This window comes from Carcharodon carcharias, chromosome 7, assembly GCF_017639515.1.
Source record: "Carcharodon carcharias isolate sCarCar2 chromosome 7, sCarCar2.pri, whole genome shotgun sequence".
NCBI classification, from domain to species: Eukaryota; Metazoa; Chordata; class Chondrichthyes; order Lamniformes; family Lamnidae; genus Carcharodon; species Carcharodon carcharias.
The window spans coordinates 150,295,170-150,317,218 of record NC_054473.1 but is presented as its reverse complement, the minus strand read 5'-3'; the positions used below and the strand labels follow the sequence as shown (position 1 = coordinate 150,317,218).

The following is a 22,049-nucleotide window of genomic DNA, read 5'->3' as shown; positions in this document are numbered from 1 at the left end:
GGAAACTTTTTTATCAAGTTTAGTGCTGCAGAAATGACTAGAATCTACTTTGCTCTTAAATAAAAGTAATTCCTATTAGACTTATTCTTAAGTGGAATAACCTGTAACTTTATTCCCTTATGGTTGCAGTTTACAAATATGTGAACCTTTCAAGTCACTGATGGTAATTTGATCAGGTTAATAATGGCATTTTTATTTGGAATACTCCTGGCCCTTAGAGAGCCAGACTCCCTGTGGATTCCAAATATAATCTAATAATAAATACTACTTCAATTGGACAGTTATATTCTTTTCAGAAAAAGGAAAAATAATGACCCCTGACAGTTTCTTGAAAGAATATTGTGACAAAGGGACAAACTTTGTTATTTATTCCCATTTTATTTATAATGGTTTGCAATATATCAGGGAATCTTCTTAATTGCAATAGAATACATTGAAAAAATGTTGCTTGGATCCAGTGGCACATATTACAAAAATGACTTACGTGACTGTGTATTGACCGGTGCTGTGTTTGTACTGGAACCTAGACCTGGTGGTGTAAACTGAGTTCAGAGCTCATATTCGTAATGTTTGATGTATCACATTCATTCTGTTTAAACTGTTTCCTTACAGTGGGGTGGCTTTATAGACACTTTAAAATGTAGAGATTAAGCATGTGTAAAAGTATACTGCCATAAACATCAGTATTCTTCATGTGATTGCATCAGCAAAATGTTTATAGAGCTTAGAACGTTGTGGCCACTGGGAGGATTGATTCAACAGTGACCCTACCTACAGTTTGTACTGATTTGAAACAAAATCAGCAGGAGACTCAACCCTGAGGTGGTTCAATTTGGAACTGGCATTGATTGGCACGTAGCTGCCTGATTTACATTGTCAAGCAGATGTTAGATTTCATTCTGTACCATGTTGGACCAACCTTTAACCAGTATGAGCAACATAGAAGCCTGGCCCAAGTTGCTCCATGCATGTGGGTATGTGCAAAATGCTTGACAATCTATAATAGTAATAGTCAGTTTCGTCTGTTCCAACTGCGTTGGTTGGCTAGTTTAAGGAACACACTAGCTTCTGAGTTTATTTGGTGGGCAGTGCCTGGAGCATGCAGAGGCACATGGATCACTGGAGTGCGTAATAGCATGGCAGTGGTGGCAGCAGGATGGGTGGGGTTGGTGGAGAACAAAAACAGCAGAAGGAAAGGGGAGCCCAACAACAAAGTTACCCTGGCTGGAGAGAGAATGTTTCCATATGGGACGGGATAGAATTGATGGGAGAAATGAGTGGCAAGAGCAGGATTGGAATGGCATTGGGAGGATGGAAGGAATGGGATGGGGACGGCATGGAGGGCTGGATGAGATGATGGAATTGGTTAAGTGTGGCAAAATGGCAGAGATTATTATTTTTTATTACTTATTCTTCAAAAGCTAAAAATGAAGATTTGCTAGATTTGAATTACAAAGTTTTAGAAAAGCTGTCAGGTAAATTGAAAGAATAAATCAGCATTGATTCTATAGCCAAAGAAGATAATAACAGCCCATACCCACCAGAGTTTCCACACAGTCTAACTCCAAAGGACATGACACTGCACAAGGAAGTTTTAATGTTGCTATGAACTTTGAATCTTAAACAAGGACTGTTATGGAATAAGATTGGTAGTTAGGAAGCTGTTTTCTTTAATGATAGATGCTGAAATTATAACAAACAGATTTCATGGAAATAGTGCTTATTCCTCGAATAATATTGAATCCAGCAGACGTATGCCTACTTTTCAACTCAGAAGAAAATAGTTCCCAATTAGACTCTCATATTCTACAACTATAAACAAGTCACAAGGCCAGATACTTGACAAAATCTGTATTTATATTCCTAGGCCTGTTTTTTACACATGGATAGCTTTATGTTGCTTTTTCCAGTGTGAGATGTTTTGATTCTGTTAAAGTCCTTGGTGACAGAATAACTAGAAATCCTGTATTTAAAGAAGTACTGCTGCAATAAAGATAGTAATTTGACCGCAAATGCTGGTGGGTCTCTGCTAGTTGCTTTACTAAAAGTAATTAAACTGCATATTAGTGGTGAAAAATATGGGCCTGATTTTAATTCTGTGTAATGGCATGCATTTTGAATTAGTTAAAATCTCAGTATGTTTTTGTTAGACCAACTGCTCAAATGAAAGTGCAGATTCAGTCTGGAGAGGGTTAAAAATGCAACCGTATAAGGCAGACTACAATATACATTTGCAATGCAAAGACAAATTCTATTCAATGTAAAACAGAACACCAGTGCAACAGATGTCCATCAACAAATGCTGGTCACTTAGTTCAAATTGCCAAAAAACATTTGGGTTGCTTAAATTGCCAGCTATTGAGGACATCGGTTAGCAGACTTCTGCAAAAGAAGCAAAAGCAGTAGCACATGCACCATGGCTTTGAGTTTCAGCATTGGTTCATGGCTGTCAGAAAACTCGCCAGCAGCAATTGTTTGCCAGCCAAAATCGGGAAAGAAGTTCAATCCTGATGAAAATGTCACCAAGGTTGACATAATGGCAAAAGAAAGCAGCTTCCCAGAAATGGTAGCTAAAATTCAGCTAATTGACTTGCATTTTCACAATGCTTTATGCTACACAATCCCAAAATATTTTGACAATAATTGCTGAAAGTATTTTTTTCAAGTTTCAGATATTCATTTGCAGTGATCAATCTCCTAACTAGAGGCGGGTAAATGTCACATTAGAAGCCAGAAAGTTTTTTTTATATAAAAGGAATTTTCAGAATAAGATCACGGCCAAAATGATTGTTGTTAATTACTGGGATGAGTAATTGCGATTTTAAAAAAAATGATCGCAGCTGTGTTCCAGAATTCAGCCTCAGGACTTTTTCTTTTATCGAAGATGTATGTGTAAGTTGGCAATGGCAAATATGAATACTTGCCCAGGATGTTTTTGTTATCCAAGGTTCTGCATTAAATTTTGTAATCTAGTTATCCATACGAAGTACTTACCCACAGATATCTTTAACTTCTACCAAAAAACATTACAAAAGCTTAATACTGTAAATGTAATATCGCATAACTCTCTTTAGGCACATTAAATCTGAAGGGAAACAAACTCATTTTCTACATGTTCAGCCACATGCATCACCCACCCAACCGTTAACATTACAACTGCAGGAAGGAAAATGTATTTACCTCGTGTTTGGGACATGTAATGAAGACTTGACATTTGATTAGTGAGACGTGGGGATTTTAATCACCATTGTCATATGCAAGGAATTTGAAATTTTACATTACTTTTTTCCAATGATGCTCCTAGACAAATATCTATCACAGTGCACTGGACATATAACCTTTTTATTTATAAACAATCTTGCTGACAATAATAATTCCAAAACAAAATGTACAGAACCATGTTTTAAATTGTTACACAAGTGCAATAGCATGTTTTGCCAAAAGTATGTGTAACTTAATTTACACACCCGATTTGTCCATTTGGATTATTTGTGCACCCATTGGAGTCCCCTTCTCCAGGCAAATACTGAACAGTATACCTGAATGAAACTCAACTGAAGCTTGAGGAACAGGCACCTCATCTTCCAGTCAGGCACTATTTTACAGGCTTCCAGGCTCAACATTGAGTTCAACACATTGTTTTTCCTCAATGTAATATTAGATAAAAAATAAACTGAAGTACAAAATCAAAGAACGTATGCAGCTAATGGGTAGGTTGCAGTATTTTTGAAATGGTTAAAATGCTGCTAGTTTTGGAGACTGAAAGTGTTGCTGCTCTACTCCAAAAGGTTAAAGTAGCATTTATTACTGTAGTATATAATGTCCTCAGATGTCTAAGTCTCCACTTGATGTGAAAGTTTGTCTGCAGTGACTAGATGAAGAACCTTCTTATCGATGCTGAGATGAATGTGGACAGATCTTTTCTTTTGTGTGCACTACAATGAAAAACAGATGCTTGCTGATTTAGGGTGTGCAGGTGGTGACAGAAACTCCATCGGTGCAGTGTGCATGCTGTTAGACAACGAACAGCTGTTTCCCTGCTCTAGTATCAGGTCCAAGTATAAGTCATGTTCTAGTACAAGCTCCCTGCCACAGAATGGTAAAATATCAAATAGAGGAGTTAACTAGAATTGCTCTCATATCAGGCAGCATCTCTTCTTCATTTTTAAAATCGATTTCCCAAAACTTAAACAGCTTGCCCTAGAGAAATGGGCTGTCCATTAACAGATGTACCACTATCAAATTCCAAATAACTTTTACAAGAAAAAGGAAATTGTAAATCAGGATGCAATGTATTTATTCTGTAACACATTTTAATATACTTGTGTAAAAGGCCAAAAGAAATGGCATTCAAGTTTAAGTACTAACGTGGACACCACAATCCAAGAGCAACAGTGTACTGGACCCTGGTGACTCAGACTTGAATTCTAGTAATGATTTAGTGAACAAATGGGTTCTCCTGGGAGCAAACTGTTCTTTTTGGTCAGGTTTCTTGGGAAAAGGAGAAAAATGCAGAAGGAAGGAATCCTTTCTTACTCCGCTCTAGAGTTTCTCTTGTGTGCATTAACAGGATTTATGGAACAATCTTCAGGCCGAACCATCCAAATTGAAGATGAGAGGGGGATGGAAGCAATTGGGAAGGAGGGAATTGAAAACAAAGAAAAAAATTCTCCAGGGTATGAAATCCTGTCAGAATCTTGTTGTCTGGTATGAACATCTATATGACATATACCTGCCGTTACATAATTTTATTTGTAATCTGAAGACTGGGCAAACAGATCACATCTCCAATACCAGGGGGTTCAGTTTTAATCAGTGCTCAGCTGCATTAACTTGGCACAACTCATTCAGTTTTAATGGAATACATCAACTTCTTTCTTCAATGTGAAGCTCTTGCTGCCCCTCAACCCACTTCTGTTGAACACGGGCAAGCAGCCAAGTCTGATCCAATCTGGACCCACTTGGTTATGAGATGACAGTTTGAATGTACCACATAATTTATTAAGCTGAGAAAAGAAGTCTGAAAATATTGGTTACCTAACATTTGCTATAGTACATAATTGGCTATTTCTCTATTTAAAATATAAGCCTGATTTACATTGTGAAGCATTTCACTTAATTGTCAATTCTTTTTCAGTTTTTACAAAACTGGAATTATCATTGTAATTCAAACATTTGCAACTAAAGATGTAAAAGGGAAAGTTGGGATTTCTTTTACCAACAGTTTCAGAGCTTTCAACAAAAGTTCAATTGCAAAATTTAGCTTCACTTCAAAATTGTTTTGCAATTTGTGGATGAAGGGTGTGATCTTTGCAGAATTCTATAACATTCTTTTTAAGGAACTACCTAAAGTTTCTGAAATTCTGTGATACTGTGGTAAATCAAACAGATTCCATATATCCCAATATCCCAATAACTTTATGGGCAGGATTTTCTGGCCCTGCCTGCCGCTGGGATCATCCAGTCCTACCGAAAGTCAATGGGCTCTTGGTCGGGCTGTGGAGTCTCCTGTATCAGGTACCACCAAGACAGGGCTGGAAAGTCCCGGCCTATGACTTTGTATTGGTTACAATGGGTGCTCCGCTCATGTCACGATCATTCAGAAATCTTGCCACCAAAGGGAGGATTTAGCATCGAGGACAAACTGCAAGTAAATATATTGAGAAGCAATAGCTAGGCACAAGGTGCTGCACCTGTATCCCCAATGCTGACACCAGTACCCCCACCCCACCTTCCGTCAGCTAAAGAAAAACAGTCAATTGAAAATGTCACCCTTTTGCTTAGAATATAATTTCTTCTTTTGTTCATTTTCCAGGACACTGAACTAGATTGCTGCAACCTCAGCATTCTATCTGATTCTGAGCTGAACTTCCAATTCTCCATCACAAAGAATACCCATTTGTATCACTGTAACATTGCCCAGCTCTACCCTAGCCACAGCCCATTAGCTTTCAGAATTCTTATCTATGCATTTATCACCTTCAGCATTAACTAATCCAATGACAACCTGGCCGATCTCTTAATCCTTCGCCCTCCAAAACCCTACTCCCCTTACCTTATCCTGCTCCAGGTTGCCCTTATTCATCACTTGTATATGCTGGCCTTACACTAGTTCAAGGCCTCCCAAATACATCATGTTTAACATTCTCATTCTTGTGTTCAAACTCTTCATGGTCTTTCTCCCTATCTTTGTTACCTGTTCCAATCCTACAACCATTCAAGAATCCTGCACACCTCCAACCCTGGGCTCTTGCGAACTCCCCAAACACTGTTCCTTTCGCCCACTATTGCCAGCATTACCTTCAGTGGCCCACCACTTAAGATCTTAAAGATCTCTCCATTAACTTCATTGCCTATACACCTCTTCTTCACTCCTTAAAATCTAGTCCTTTGACCAAGCTTTTAGTCATCTCTCCTAATATCTCCTTCTTTGGCCAATTCTTGTCTGACTGTACCTCTGTGAAGCACCTTAGGACATTTTCTTTATTAAAGGAACTATCTAAATGAAAGTTGTTAGTGTTGTTGTTATTGTTTATTAATTTGGATGGAATTGGAGTAGATAAATATAACGTTTTTAAAAAATAATTTTCTTATGGTGTTGATGGCAGATGAAAACTGTGTTGAGTAGTTTGTAAGTTGCATAGAATTGTATTTAACACTTTCAGGATTCATAGAAAATGTTTCTGATAAGTCCTGCAAGAGAAAGAAAAGAACTACAACTTGAAGTCAAAAGATATTATACATCCCAAAACTGCAGTACATTGTAAAATTACACAAAAAGCGAATATAAGGCAATTAGGCTTTTGAATAATGGGGACATTTGAATAGAAAATACCTCACTTACCTTTACTCTAAAGTGACAGCTATATTCATATGGGCTCACTCAACATTGGTTAACAGTTAGCATCTGCGTGAAATAAATCCTCTCTCTTATCCTGTGGCTCACTAAATAAAATGGGTCAGGTTTCATTGCCACACTATCCTCATTATGGCACCAGGCTTTGTACGGTTGGAACACACACGCACACAAACGCACACACACACGTGTGTGTAGAGATAAGTATAAAAGTCTTACCTTAGCAAATGAACTGCATACTTGTTTTAGGACTGTCTGGCTGGTTGGAAAACACCAGTGAGTTCAATAGCTGAGCTTTGCACTGAAAGATTGTTGAGAGGGTGTTCCACTTCCCTATCATAAAAAGAAAAATACATAAAGATATGATGTAAAGTGAACTGCAACAAATTCTCCAAAACACAGCTATATTCAGAGGTCAAGGAAATTCAGCTGAAAAGGTTAAAGATGAAATAAAATCTAGCAAGTGAGAATGAAAATCTATCCTAAAGCAAGGCCACTGGTGACGTGTTCTAGACAAGAAGCTAAATACTGCATAGCACTGGGATCTTTCATTTTCATCAAATCAATAAAAGCTTATATTTATCAGGATTCCAGGCAGCTGCCATTTCTGACAACCTCCACTTTATTTCCCACTTCTCGTGTTAAATCAGGCCAAAGACTATTAAAGAAGCAACCTTCTATGCTACTTACACCTGAAGAGACAATTCCATTAAAAGCTTTTGTTTTTTATGTTGTAGAAACAGAGTCTGTTATCATTATATTAGCAGGAGCTGCTAAACCTCTTTGTTCTTCTACCCATGTTGCAGCCCAATGCCACCCAAAAACTAGCAAGAGGATTTGCGGACAAAAGTGAAAGTACTTTGCTTTTGCTTTTCCAGTCATACTCTAGCAAAAAGGAAAAGCTTGCTGCTAAAACAGTGGCCATTCTAATCATCTGTACAACAATATTTGCTATCAGGCATTCTAAATAGATTATCAGCAGTCCATCTGTGTCATTATTGATTTATAAGGCTTTAAGCTGCTTTCAAATGGAAGCTTTCCCACTAAGGGGCTTCTTGTACAAATCAGAGCCACACTCGGATATAGCAGTCTTTACTCAAGCTGAAAAAAGATTGTACTTGAAACACGAGCATGCAGACCACAAATTCAGATGCCATTTATTCCTATTCTTTTCCCAATGATAATCAAAGTGGATGCACAAGTCATCTACATCCAAGTTATTTACATAAATATGTTACTAGTGTATAAAACAGGCATCATTAACATATGAATACCATATGCAAATGATAAAGGCAGAGCAGATGTTAGTGCATGTAATTGACCTATATGTGAATTGCTTCTGAACCCCATACTGTATTAATACTCCACACAGTAACTAGATATAGCCTAAAAAGTGCATCTCTGAAACACTACACTAGAAATGAACCTGACAGGGTCCCAGAGATGTTAAAACAAGGTCACTGTCACCACTGTATTTCGCTGTCATCTGCATTCTGTTTCTTATAGATGACATCATCATGTGGCTGTGTAAATCGATAACTTAATAGCATTTGGAAAATGCTGCAGTCTGGAGCAGGTTATAAAGAATGCCCCAGTTTTATTTCTTTTGTAGCTAAAATGTCATATGTCTTAAACTCAGGTTCCTGCATGAATGCACAGTGAAAAACAGATGCCATTTTTTACTCTCAGGCTTTATTTTTCACTTCTTCTCTGAATAACATTAAATTGTAGTAAATAGCCTTTTGTCAAGAGGCCTGGGACCACCCTGTATATGATAATGCATTAGTGACCAGCTTTCCAGCTCCTGAACAGAAACATTCACAGACTTAAGGGATAGATACGAAGCAGTATTGTGTACAACCGGTGAACAACTGCAGCACATACTAATAGAAGTGCACATAATAAATGATTGTGTTGGGGTCTAACAAGGGTCTAATAGGCAGTCCATTCTGTGAAAGGGTCAGCGTTACATCTGTGATACAAAACAAAATTACAATATGTGCTACCATTGTATTTTTCACATTAATAAAAAAATCCATGCATTTCAACTTATTCTCTCATGTCAGAATGTTCAAATTCTCTGATAAATCATGCTAAGTTTTATGACACCCACTATTCAGAGCATGGTTTGCCACTGTATTCAGGGGCTTTAAGACGTTTTACCATAAATTAATTGAGGACTGACCAATCTCTAAGCATAATTTTAAATCACCACCACCACACCGCACCCGCCCCCTCGCACCCCCCACCCCCCCACCCCATTTTCCCTTTCTTCTTAGTAATTCCAGCATCTTCCTCACCTGCATTCTAAAATTAACAAGATCGATTGCAGTCATGGATTAGAATTCAAGGTAGAAATCTATTAAAGTATTAATGCTCCTGGTTGGGTAAGCTTCATATATTTCAAATGCAATCCATTCTGTTTTACCCATGAACAATAAATCAACGAACACACTCAGAAAATTAAAATATGAAGTATATCTGGCTTTAGCAAATTTTCCGTGTTTCTATAGTGATGTTTGTTTCTATGGTTCTGTTAGTCATTCAATCTGTATTGATTAATCCAGTATTGTGCTGTAATATCCTTCAAGAATGCAACTAACATCTTCAGTAACTTCATGTGGTGTCTGTTTTCAACAGTGAAAGCCACAGTGCTGTCTAGTAGCTAGAACACTAGCTCTTGGGGCTCTCAACTAAGAGACCCCAGCTTGAATCTTAGTCTCAATTGATAATTCTGAGGGTCAGCACTGTTTAAGTTCACTCTCTCACAATTCCTAAATGCACCCATTCCTTAGATGCACCCATCACAGAATTTTTAAAGGAAGAGAGAGCAAATTGGCCTGTGGCCTTTTTCTGTATGGTTCAAACATGGCTCCTGGATTATGTCCATATAGAACTGGCACTTATCTGGGGAAATGGTCCATAGGCTACAGCATTTCACCAAGCTTCCCTTGCCAATGTTAGAGATAACAGAGGGGGTGGACAAAAGCAGGGGAAAAGTATAAACTAAAGTGTACAAAATAAAGGCACAACAGTTTGTCAAGCAGTTAGATTAGAATAGAGTAACTACATTTCAAACATGAATAAATATTTATCATATGCCAATCTGTTTCTTATGGCATGTCTATAAAAACTGCAGAATGGATGGCGCATTCAGTTTACATTCCTATTCTTGTGGATCCATAGACATAAATCATTAAAATGCTAAGAACAGGCACAGGAAACAATCAAAAAAGCAAATGGAATGCTGATCTTTATATCTAGAGGACTAGAATACAAGGATGAAGAAGTTATGCTTCAGCTATATAAAGCCCCAGTTAAGCCACACCTATTAGCAGTTCTGGGCATCACACCTTAGGAAGGATATATTGACCTTGGAGGGAGTGCAGGGTAGATAAACAAGAATGATACCTGGGTTCCAAGGGTTAAGTCATGAGGAGAAATTACACAAATTAGGGTTATATTCCCTGGAATTTAGAAGGTTTAGAAGTTTTCAATATATTATGAACAGATGGGGACACTAAGACTAGGGGCTTACTTACTTAGCCCTAAATTTTTGTAATGTCAGAGAAGCTCTCTGTCATTACGAAAATGATGGTGGAAGCACTGATCTGGAAATCCCACCCTTGAACATGGCACCTTCTATTTTCACAGGGGTTGGAATGGGGGGCTGTGGGCTCTAAGTTGCACATCCGTGATTCATGAAGGCAACTTCATATGTTAAAGTGCAGCTGCCTCAGGCTGATCTGTTTTTTGCTAGTGGGATGACCAAAACACAACTTATGTACTTTAGACATAGTAGGAAAAGGTGCCAAAGTTATTTGGAGAGGTAAGGTACCCTTTTGGTTATGGTCCCAGGATCCCTTTGGGAAAGGTAAACTGCCCTTTGGGAAAGTAAGGTGCCATTTGAGATTGTTAAAATTAGACATGAATGTGCATAAAATGTGCATAAACTCGTTGGAACTGTCAAGAGAGCTATCAAAATGAACTGTCAACAGAACTGTCAAAGTAAGCTGTCAAGGCATTTAAAACTCCTGCCTTTCAGTTATTTGAAAAAAAACTGTCAGCGGTGTTAAAGAAAATCAATGCTTGCTATTTCACTCTGTTGGTTGACATAAACCTGAGGGTTGTAATTACAAGATTAGTGATACATGACTGATTGTGCAACTTTTCATCATTACAGTGGGGTGCCTGTCAGTCCACAATTTGACTGACAGCTCCAAGTTGTTATAAACTCTTTGAAGTGGGACTATGAATTCTAATGCATGTTTGAATACGGAATTAAAGGAAGCTAAATGTATTAAATGTGTTTTATCAATGAGTGTTTTTTAATAGTAAATTCATCAATAGACAATTAAGAACTTTGTTAATCTCAGCAAGGGTTCTGAGGTCTGCCCATGAGTTGGCATGGTAGCTGTAAGGACAAAGGGTGGTGTGTGGGGATATGGGTTGGCATGAAATGGTGATACATTAGCATGGAGGCTATAAAGGGTTATAGGGTAGTCAGAGGGGCATAGGTTGGCATGGAGAGTATGGGGACCATAGGGTTGGGTGGGGGCATGAGGTGCAATGGAGGGGCATTGAGAGTGTCTGGGGTGAGAGGGATGAGGGCGCTGTATTGTTTTCTTTCCTGGCTTTGACAAAGTGGTAGGCACCAAGGCATGCCTTCTGCCCATGCCTGGCAGCCTCCACACTGTTTCCTGGGTCGCCTGCCATGACTCCCATAAAACCCGCCCCTCTCCCTGGAACGAAAATCCAAAGTTCTGGGGAACGTTTTCCCGGTTCGGGTTTGCAGTGCCAGGAATTATCCCGACTCTGCGCTCCTGACCCAGGAACAAAAATTTAGGCCTTAGACATAGCTCCTCTGGTCTCATGTGGGAAAAATGGGCAGCAAGACTTTGCCACCAGCCCTTTCTATTATAATCCTTTTTGCTCCATCCCAGCTGGTCTCCCACTCTTGGAGGTCCTCCTTAAATGTACTTCATCAGATCTTTTAGAAGTGAAATTAGGAAACACTTTTACACAGAAAGGGTAATAAATCTCTCTTCGATAACATGACAATTCATGCAAGGTCAATTGTAAATTTTTGATCTGTGATTGATAGATTTTTGTTGTGCAAAGTTGTTAAGGGATATATCTGGAGTTAGATCACAGATCAACCATGATCTCATTGAATAGTGAAACAGGCTCAAGGTGCTAAATGGTCTATTCCTATTCCAATGTTGTGTGAAGACTGATTAAGTCTTTTGGTGTTTTTAACTTTTTTTGCCAGTTCAATTTTGCCCTCTTACTGTTCCGCTGTGGGGTAGAATTCTTGCCTATATTTGTGAACTACAAGCTTGTTTCTATCCATTCCGTGCACATCTAGTGCTGTCTAGAGTAACTAATGTATTTGCTCTATAGACATTAAACAAAGTTAATGTAATGAGATGACATGTTTGATTTACACAAGGTCCATTGCTCCAGTATAGTGGTTCGGAAAGTTTTTCAGCAGAGAATACTTAAAATTTAATTCCTGCTGTTTGTGATTAGTGCCATGGGATCTTGAGCAGGCCTGGAAAAGGGTTACCATCCTCAGTGAAGGGCACTGCAGTTCTGAAATCACATGACATAACTGTTGCTCTTAGATGTCACTTCCTCCCTTAAGCCTCCTCCGATGTATCACAAGATTAGTAGATACTTGAGATGGAATCTGATAGTAAAATGCACTTACATGAAATTAAATATTTCTATTGTTGAGCAAAATAGTTCCAAGTATGAAAGAAAACCTTCAGTTGTTGCCTTCACATTATCTGTAATCCTTTGCATAATACTTTAGCACTGTGAAGCTCAACTGCAATAATCACATAAACAGCATTAAATAATTAGAAAATAACCATTTTGTTTTGTTCATGATTAAGGAAAATAATTTAACTCAGAAGCATTGAAGGAACAACTTTATTGTTAGTGAAGTAAAAGCTGCATTTCACTATTTGCGTAATATTCTTCTTTTGTTAAGAGAAGGTTTACTAGACTAATGCGAGGAATGGGCAGGTTGTCTTATGAGGAAAGGCTGGACAGGTTTGGCTTGTATCCACTGGAATTTAGGAGTAAGAGGCAACTTAATTGAAATGTTTAAGGTCCTGAGGGGTCTTGGCAGGGTGGATGTGGAAAGGATGTTTCCTCTTGTGGAAAAATCTAGACTAGGGGCCACTGTTTACAAATAAGGGGTCACTCATTTAAGACAAGAGATGAGGGGAATTTTTTTTCTCTCAGAGGGTTGTTGGTATTTGGAACTCTCTTCCTCAAAAGGCAATGGAAGCAGAGTCTTTGAATATTTTAAGGCAGAGCTAGGTAGATTTTTGATTAACCTGGGGGTGAAAGGTTATCGGGGGTAGGCAGGAATGTGGGGTTAAGGTTACATTCAGATCAGCCATGATCTTATTGGATGGCAGAGCAGGCTCGAGAGGCCGAGTGGCCTACTCCTGCTCCGAAGTTGTATGTTTGTATGTTAAGTGTGGGGATTCTATGTAACTATATAATTAGTTAATTTATTTTGCTATATTTTAAAGCATGCTTCCCGATATTTACAGATTAACTTTTTCAGCTAATAGTGTGGTACAGTATGTGGCCCAGAATGTCACTCCCAGGGTGGTGGCCCAGCTTTAAAAGTGGTTTTGATTTTCGTTCTGGGGAGGTGGGTTGTATTAGAAGTCGGGCCCGCCAACCTGGACTGAATGTAGAGGCTGCCGGGCGCAGAGGCAGGCTGGGTGAAAAGCCTGTCTCTGCGCTTTGCTACTTTGTTGAATTAAATTTAAAAAAAAGATTGAAACCAAAACAGCCCTCCAGCTCTCACCCCTCACAACTCCCCCCCCAACGTGCTCCCCATGCTCCATCCATGCCAGCCTATGCCACCTCATGCCCCTAACCCACCATGGCCCTACATATTCCCATGGCAACCCATGCCCCTCCACCCACCCCCATGGACAATTATGCCCCCTATACATCCCAAATCCCCAAGGACCTTTATAGCTCCTTGCCAGCATTGTGCAAGCTCATGCCAAACCATGCTGCCCACCCACCACCCTTTGCCCTTACCTCTCCATTCCAACACACCTAGTATACACTGACAGTTCTTTGACAGCTTTGACAGTTCTTTGCCAGTTTGACAGCATTGACAGTTCTTTGACAGCTTGACAGTTCCTTGACAGCTTAACAGTCTTTGACAGGTTTGATAGATCTTTGATAGCTTGACAGTTCTCTGACAGTTTTGACAGTTCCAATGAGCTCTAAAAGAGTTTGTGCACATTTTATGCACAATCATGTTTACTTCTAACAATCCCAAGAGATGCCTTACCTCTCCAAAAGGTGTGCCAGATTCAAAGGAGTACCAAAGAGGTAGGTTACCAAACAAATCCGTCGGGCTGAATTTTCTGTTTGACGGGCAGCTGGTCTCGGTTCAATCTCTGGCGGGCGGGGAGCCGATCCCCGCCGGCGAAACGGGCCGCACCGCCATTTTGCATGGGCGGACCAATTAAGGCCCGCCCAGTGCGTCTCAGACTCCCGTGTTCAGCGGGAAATTCAAACCTGTGGCAATGGGGAACCGGCAGTCTGTATAAAGAAAGGCCAGGCAGCCTCCTTTAGGCTGTTCACCATGGCCAGCGACCGGGCTCCAGAGGAAGTGAGGGCAGAGGAGAAGAAGGGGGGCAAACAGCAGCGAAGGCCAGCGGAGGGCCAATATACATGCCTTCCTGCCCTCCTGGAAAAAGTGTCAAATCATCGGGAGGTGTTTCCAGAGGATGGGAGGAGGAGGGCCCCCCACGTGATCAGGCAGGCATGACAGGAGGTGGCAGAGGCTGTAAGCTCTCAAGATGCTGTGCGGCGCACAGGAACACAGTGCCGCAAGCGCTTCAATGATTTGCTGCACTTCGGAAGGGTGAATACCATGTTGGCCTTGGCCATTTCACCCAGCAGGTAGCCTTAGCCTTTGAGCCCCCCCCCCCACAACCCCCCACCCACATCTTAGTGTTGTTACTGCATTGGGCATTTGGCGCACGCTGGGTGGGCAAACAGGTAGTGACCATGCTTACATCAGCCTAAGCAGTTGATGAAAAGATGGGTTCTCCCTGCAGCATATGTTAGTGTTTGTCACATTTGAGTAGTCTGGGGGCAACCTGCAGGGGAGGCAGCTAGACACATACTCAGAACTCCAACACATGTCTTATTGATGGTAATGAGATGGTGGAAGGGGAGCCTCAAGGTGTCGTGGCCAGGAGCCATCTGCTGGCCTCAGCGCCGCACCTAGTTGCGCTTCCTTGCCATGGGCACTAAGACCCGTGTGTTATTCAAAGTGATGGACACCGAATGTGTCCAAGGTGACCGACAGTGGAGGGGGTTGGGAGCAGCCGTACTATCTTCTGGGGACTGATCACCAGTAGTGCGGACAGGAGCTGCTGGAGGCCTCAGATGGGCCACTGTGGTTGCGGTGCGGCATGCGCGTGCAGAGTACATGAGCGATCAGCCCCAATAAATGCTCTTCTCTGTTCTGCAGGCAAAAACAAGGAACAATAGCCGGGAGCATCTGCAGACTGGTGGTGGGCACGCTGTGCTGCTGCACCTCACCACTTATGAGGAGCAGGCTATGGAGCTGGGAAGGAGGCAAGAGGCCAGGGCGGCAGGTCTCGGTGAGGCTGGGGTGCAGCGGCCAGGTATTTGAGGGCCACAGTCCCATCCACTCTGTCTCCCCACCATCCAGAGCACTGATGGTTGCTGCAATCATTAATGCTGCAACACTGCTCATTCACAGACTGATACAGTCAGACGTGTGGATCATACACAAAGGTCCCTTGGCCCCTTGAGGATGCGCGTCTCGAGCACCTTCCAAAGTCGCCAAATCCTATTTGTGACCACGATCCCCATGGTCTAACATGCCATGGTATCACTGCTGCACATCCAAAGACTTACTGCATCTTAGGAGGGCTTGTGCCTCCAGCACCCTTTCAGCCAGTGTGTCCCACATTACTCTGTCCAAAAGGTCCTCAGCACCTCACCTGTCAACCTCATGGCACTCAACTTAATTAGATGCCACCATGTTAGTCATCCCTGCCCCAAGGGGAAATGTTGCCTTCTGTCCACCTGTTCTATGCCCCTCATAACGGTATGAAGGTCAATAATGTGACCTGTCAATCTCCTGTGCTGCACGGCAAATGTCACAAGTGTTTGCAATGTTTCCTCATCACTCCAACTCTCCAGGCCAGCATGCTTCCAGGTCAGGAACCCCTGCACTCTCCCCACTCCAATGCCATCCCTCCCATGAAGCACAGGTCACAGTGAATGCAGAATTGTAGCTGTGGCCTCGACAACATTTTCTGCATTTGCAACATGAACTCCCTTTTCCTACATTCTATTCCTCGGCTAATAAAGGCAAGTTTAGCTTTGACCATGTTAAACACCTTATGTTCCTGTTCTGTTACCTTAACGGGCCTGCCCAGCAAGGTCCCTGTAATCGTCGTGACTTCCCACGGTCCTACCATTATTCATGTATTCCTGTACCTTGTTTGTCTTGCCCAAGTGCTTAACCGAACACTTATCCACATAACATTCCATGTGGCGTTCCTTAGGCCATCTGACCAGCCTGTCTGTATGTGCGTATAATGTTTGGGCCTCCTCTTGTCGATGTACCACCCCACCAATGTTCGTCTCCTTAGGCTTTTGAAGGTTGAGTGCATTATGAGCCTGGGGGGGGAGAAGGGATGAATGGTGTTACTGACTGAACGCTAACTGATGCACTGTCCTTGTTGTTAATTTCAGCATCAGCACCGCATGACTGCCAGGAACAAGTCCAGAACCCCCATCCACACCTGAGGGCCAACACTTGCAACTTTCAGCAAGCCAGGCACCAGCGCAGTGACTACCACATTGGTGGGGATTATGACGTTTACTAGTGTCCCGGGGCACAGTGGAGAGGGCACTTCACAATCACTGGAGGAGATGGCACGGACAGAGAGTGCCGATGGCGCCAGCAGCCGGAGAACTGCAGGAGACCAGACACATGCTGAGTCGGGCAGTGATGATGTGCCTCTGGAGATTTCCCCCAAGCAGCAGCTGCAGGACAAGCAATAGGGTGCGCCGGAGTATCTGGCAGGGTTGCATGAGGGTGTGCTTCAGTTGGTCTCTATGGTGGAGGAATCCAGGCAGAGTGTCAGTGATGGCATGAACCTCAGGGCAGAGCTTCAGGCTTCCTCCATTGAGAGATTGGCAACTTTCATGGAGAGGGGCTTCCAGCAGATTGAGAAGCATCTGATTGGGTTACGCTCGGACCTACAAGCCTTCACAGCGCTAATGGCCACAGGTAGTCATTCGCAATGTGGGAGAATTTCTGGGCACCAAGTGTCCCAGCTCGGTGTCCATCCATCTGCGGTGAGCAGGAAGGTCCAATGTGACCTCGCTCGGCGCAGCAGCTGCCTGTCGTCTCTGTGAGCTCCTCTCAGGGCGCTCCAAATGAGGGCAGCACCCCTATGCTAGTGACCGTTGCATCCGTTGAGGCTGCAACAACTGGGGAGGTGCCAGTTCTGGAACTGGTCACTCCCTCCCAGGCGGGGCCAGCACAGGCTCCATGGGCCAGAGGACGTCTGCCAAGGTCATCAACACCAACAGGACAGCAGAGTCATCAGGCTGTCTCACAAGCCACTCCGAGCGATGGGGCAGCACCTAGACGTAGCACCCGCAAACATAATCATAAGGCATGTTTGGCACTCCATGGGTTTGTCACTGGTGATTTTGTGTTGGCCCTAGATTAGGGAAATTTTCATCATGTGCGTCAGTGCGACATTTGTTGTTTATTTTGGTGGCAATAAAGTCCACTTTTCTGACCATGGCGGAGGGTGTTTCCTTTGGGCTGCATTTGTATGTTTCACAGACATCTCATGAGTGTTTGAGTGGACATTGATGTTTCTGTACAAAGCCCTTAGTTGCAGCTGATAAAGTGGAAGATGTAGCAATTTAAGTGCCACGTGTGGAAGCGCCAGGCAATGCTGGTCCTGCTGATCCATGTGTGTGGAGCTAGCTGAAGGTTTGTTGGATTAAAGTGTCCCGGGTGTCCCTGCCTCCTTGGTGTAGTAGTGGGTCGGTGTGCTGCCCCTCATCATTGCCCTGTGCTTCCTCATCCTCTGAGCCATTGCTTGATTCATCATGTGCAGCCTCATCCACTGCATCAAGGTCTTCATCGTCAACTGCATCCCCCCTTTCCAGCGCAAGATTGTGCAGAACGCAGCATGCTACCACTATCACAGAGACCCGATCTGAGGGGTTCTGGAGTGCGCCCCCTGAGCAGTCCAGGCAACAGAAGCGCATCTTGAGAAGACCGATGGCTCTCTCCACCACAGCCCTTGTGGAGATGTGGCTCCTATTGTCGTGCTCCTCAGCTTCTGTTCTTGGATAGTGGAGAGGCGTCATGAGCCACCTTCTGAGGGGATAGCCCTTGTCACCAACCAGCCATCCATCAAGCCGGGCTGGAGCACTGAAGAGCATCAGCATCTGGGAGTATCTGAGGATGTAGGCGTTATGGGAGCTGCCTGGGTACCTTGCACAAACTTGTAGAATCAGCATCCTGTGATCACACACTATCTGCACGTTCATGGAGTGGAAGCCCTTCCTGTTGACGAAGGCACCGGGCTCACTTACTGGCACCTTGATGGCCACATGTGTGCAGTCTATAGCACCCTAGAAGCAGGGGAAGCCAGCAATGGCTGCGAAGCCTCTGGTTCGCTGGCTTGCCTGGTCTCAACGGTAGTGGATGAAGGTTAATGCATGTCTGAACAGAGCGTCTGTAACCCGCTTGACAAAAGTGTGGACAGCTGATTGGGAGACACCGCAAAGATCACCTACTGAGCCCTGAAAGGAGCCAGATGCATAGAAATGGAGGGCAAATGTGACCTTCAGAGCCGCTGGCATGGGGTGTCCATCAACACAGTTAGGAGAGATCTCAGGGTCAATCATCTGACAGATATAGTTGACTGACCCCCTTGACAGTCAGAGTCTCCTTCGGCACTGCACCTCAGTCATATTGAGGTAGCTGCTTCGCTGCCTGTATACCCTGGCAGCAGGATAGTGGCGTCTTCTGTGGCCTCTTCCACCTTCGACAACCTCTTGGCCCTGCTCCCCTTGTGACTGCGCCTGGCCTCCCAATGGTGGCTCCCCTGGAGGCTGATTGTCCACTCCTGGCCTCCTCCTTATTCTATCCCTCCCTTCCTCCTCAAAGGAGCTGCCTCCATTGGAGATGTCAAAACCCATACCCAGGCTAAATGGAGGCCTGTGGAAAGCAGCAGGCCCGATTACTGTCTGCAGACTGTTGAGCTGAGGTTTCAAAGTACAGAGAAAGCTATTGGAAATCGATCTGAACTGCTAACAATCACACAGGTAAGTTTAAAATACTTTCTGCAATAAATACTTCAGGTAAAACATTAACAACCCCTCTGAGCCCACATATCCCACAGGGTGGATGAGGTTTGTTAAAAAATCAGTTATCCGCCTGACCGTTGGGCCCATGCGCCGAGGCAAAGATCGCACGGGCTCCTCAAAATCGGGACACTCGCCCAACGTCAACACGCGACATTTTAAACGCTGATGTGCAGGCTCCACCACCTGCACATCAGCCATAAAATTCTGCCCATCAAGTTCGGACCAGCTCTCACCTGGTCAAATCTGCATAGTCTGGATTTCACACGCCTGGCCTACCAAAATCTCACTTCAGTGGAGGGAGTTGGTATTTTAAATGGCCAGCTGCCTGCATAAACCATGCATGCATGAACTCCAGCCCAACTTTAGTCCCACCCTTGTGAAAATAAGAAGTGCAGGAAATAGGATTTCCAAGGTCGCCCACCATTTTTATCATGACAGAGAGACTCTCCGTCATGATAAAATTCTGGGCTCATATCTACATGGTCAATCCACCAGGTGTCATGTCTGAATCATAGCCAATGACCCTGGTCAACTTGCCCTCCCTCTCCTTGAGAAATCTGTGGTAAGTTGACTCTAACAGTTGAGATATGCTTCCTAGGAAACATTGCCACATTATGTAGTGGACTTTCTGGGTTTGGGGAAGATTCTTCAATTTGTTTGACAATGGCAGATATCTTAGCCACTAGAAACATACCTAAGGCCATAAAATCATATGGAAAAATCCACCAGAAGTGTTAGTATGGCAAGAGTGACATTGTCACACCCTTTCATTCCCCACCAAGAAAGGTATTAAAAGTGTCTCATACAGTTTTCTTTGAAAGGGGGTCACTGTGATAATTGCTTTAAAAAAAATTATTTAAGTATCTCAGCCTCAATCTTAACCTGGACGCTTAGGTGAGATCCAGTCTGATCCCAGTGAGTCAGTACCCTTCGTATGACTAGGCATACCTCCACCCTCCATGTGTCGGATTCAACTGAGATCCCAGGATGTGGGAAGTCTGAGCACTGAACCACTACAATAGTAATTATGTTTAGGATGGATGATCATGAAAAGTTCTGTGAAAGGCTGGGATATCCATGTCCCAGCCTAGTCTTGCACTCTGGTATAATCTTGTCAAATTTAAGGGGGGAGTGTACCAGGAAAGGTCTGTTGAATTGTAAAATTAGTTATTTTCAAAATTGTTGGATAGCCAAAGTATGTCACAACAAAAAATACTGGAAATACAGTTCCAAAGAAGATTCATATTGGACTCAAAACATTAACTCTGTTTCTCTCTCCACAGATGCTGCCAGACCTGCTGAGTTTTCCCAGCACTTTCTGTTTTTATTATTGGAAATGCTTAGCTGGTCCATGATAAAATATTTAACATGATGAAATATTAAATTGTCCTTTTTTATTCAACATTTAATTACAGCATCAGAAGGGTCTTTTTCATTTTATCTCCACTGCACAAGAGTTCACCATATCAATAGTTACATCACAAGAAAATAACAGTAATGGACATGAACACTGAGCTTAGGTTTGTATGATAATTCTTTACCGGAAGTACAAAAATAGAATATAGATTAATATATTTGTTGTAAATGCAACCTAAGTTGTTCTGAACTTCATGCTGGAACAGGTACCCAAATAATGGTGGAAATATGGAACCTGCTATCACAGTGAGTTGTTGAAGCAAACATTTTAGACATATTTAAGGGGGGCGTAGAAAAGCATTTGAGGGAAGAGGGAATAGAGGGTTATGGTGCTAAATTTAGATGAGGAAAGCTGGAAGGAGGCTTGACTTGTATATAAACCGGCATGGATTGGTTGGGCCAATTGGCCTGTTTCTGTGCCATACATCTAATATAATCCTATGTAAACATTTTGTCCCTCGGGCTCCATCACATAACTTGTGTAACCTGCTTCAGATTTTCATCATTTTAGTTTGGCGTGTGGGTACATACCCAACCCCATTGGATGCAAAATCGTGTGGGATATATCGGTTGGCGGGCGCACACAAAAGTCGGAAGTGTGCCTGCTGAAAATTAAGAGACCAATTAGTGTAAAGCTGCAATTGTCTCCAAATTTTCGTGGTAAATCCAACCTTACGGTTGGTGGACGGACGAATTGGCCAGATGGATTTTTCATTTTTCATGAACCCTCATCCAAGGGCGGGATGAGCTTTCCTTTATTAAATAAAAAATAAAATGTATGGACAGAATTTTCATCATTTATATGTTCCAGTGACTGACTGTGATGGGTGGACATATTTTTCTGGATTTAAAAACTTTGTTTATTGGTTTTAAAGTCTTCAACTCCCTGAGGCACCTCTCTGCCATCAGGAAACTTTTATTCAGCGCTTACCCGCACCCGCACTTATGTCAGCAACTGCCCTCCTCCTGCCACCACCCTGGCAGCGCTGAGTGCTCACGCTTCACACTGGCTGGCCGATAATTGGCCAGCCAGTGTGAAATCGCATTCGGGGTCCGATCGCAGGCGGCAATCTGTTCCTCATGATCGTGCCCACAGGCCAACCTAAAAATCCTGCCCCTTGTGTCTGTTCACTCAAGCTGGTTCTTTTCAGCACGATAACTCAATAGTATTTTATGATAAATGCTGTATGGTCTACCCTAATAATTCAAAGTCACTTCTTGTGCTAAATAAATGGGAATTTGCAAGAAGTTGAATTTGGTAATTTAAATAAAACTGCAAGGTGGAAATTTAATGCAAACATTTGAATTATCAGATAATTTTATTTAAGCAACTCCGAAT

The 22,049-nt window shown here is 42.6% G+C and overlaps 1 protein-coding gene across 1 annotated transcript in view; it reads right to left on the bottom strand.

Moving 5' to 3' along the window:
• znf536 (zinc finger protein 536) overlaps positions 1-22,049 on the bottom strand; it is a 560,712-nt gene that overhangs the window by 355,146 nt on the left and 183,517 nt on the right. Inside the window, exon 4 of the mRNA XM_041192428.1 lies at positions 7,076-7,189. The gene's annotated coding sequence lies outside the window, so the exon portion shown is untranslated. The remainder of the gene's footprint in view (positions 1-7,075; positions 7,190-22,049) is intronic.